Here is an 844-nt window from a genome sequence, read left to right on the forward strand (position 1 = left end):
ATATAAGCTGCTAAACTTCGACTCGCTTCCTCAGTCTAGCCTGAGCCGTCAATGTCTACACTATGTCGCAAGCGTCAGGCTGATTCGGACAATCATCATTATCATCACCATGATTTATTTACCCTTAAAGGCCCTTAGTTTAAGGCATTACGTAAGGGCGGAGCAGCTGTGGTACGGTGGTCAGTAATTTCAACCACAAGTACAAGATATAGGCTTCATATTATGACAATAAATAAAAAACAATGTATTCACATTAAGAAAGACAGCGGCTAAAGCACCACTTGAAGAAAGCTAAAAACAGGAAACACATATACACATTCAGAAGCGAGGAAAAATAACTGGGTAGTACAAATCTTCTTTTAACTGCCTGAATTTATTTGGGTCTTTTTCAGGGACTATGTAATCGGGTAGCTCATTCCCTAATGTAATGGTGCTAAGTAGGAAGGATTTAATAAATGAGTTTGTAATAAGGGAGTAATTACTCACTGCACCCACCCAAGCGCAGCCATACGGCTACAAAGGAAAGCTAACAGCTTTCTCAGAAACTTCGTAGTTAAAGAAAAATTCGTCCTGATCCGGGAATCGAACCCGGCACCACCGCCTTTCCGGGGCAGTCGCTCTACCGACTGAGCTAACCAGGACGGTCAGCAGATCAGATGGTAGGGCGAGAGCGAATCGATCTATGATAACTCGAAATGGGAATGGTGTTGGTCAAATATTTTAGGGGAATCCCCCAAGGTGGAGTAGATTTGTAACAAGGGAGTAATTATTCAATGAGTAATTACTCCCTCATTACAAATCTACTCCACCTTGGGGGATTCCCCTAAAATATTTGACTAAATGA

General features: G+C 41.9%; 1 non-coding gene across 1 annotated transcript; it reads right to left on the reverse strand.

The window, feature by feature from the left end:
* Window positions 1-567: 567 nt before the first annotated feature.
* On the reverse strand, window positions 568-641 carry TRNAS-GGA (transfer RNA serine (anticodon GGA)). Its single transcript has one exon. It is a non-coding gene; the product is annotated as a tRNA-Ser (tRNA).
* Window positions 642-844: the final 203 nt, after the last annotated feature.

This window comes from Amblyomma maculatum, chromosome 11, assembly GCF_055883805.1.
Source record: "Amblyomma maculatum isolate TAMU_Amacu chromosome 11, ASM5588380v1, whole genome shotgun sequence".
NCBI classification, from domain to species: Eukaryota; Metazoa; Arthropoda; class Arachnida; order Ixodida; family Ixodidae; genus Amblyomma; species Amblyomma maculatum.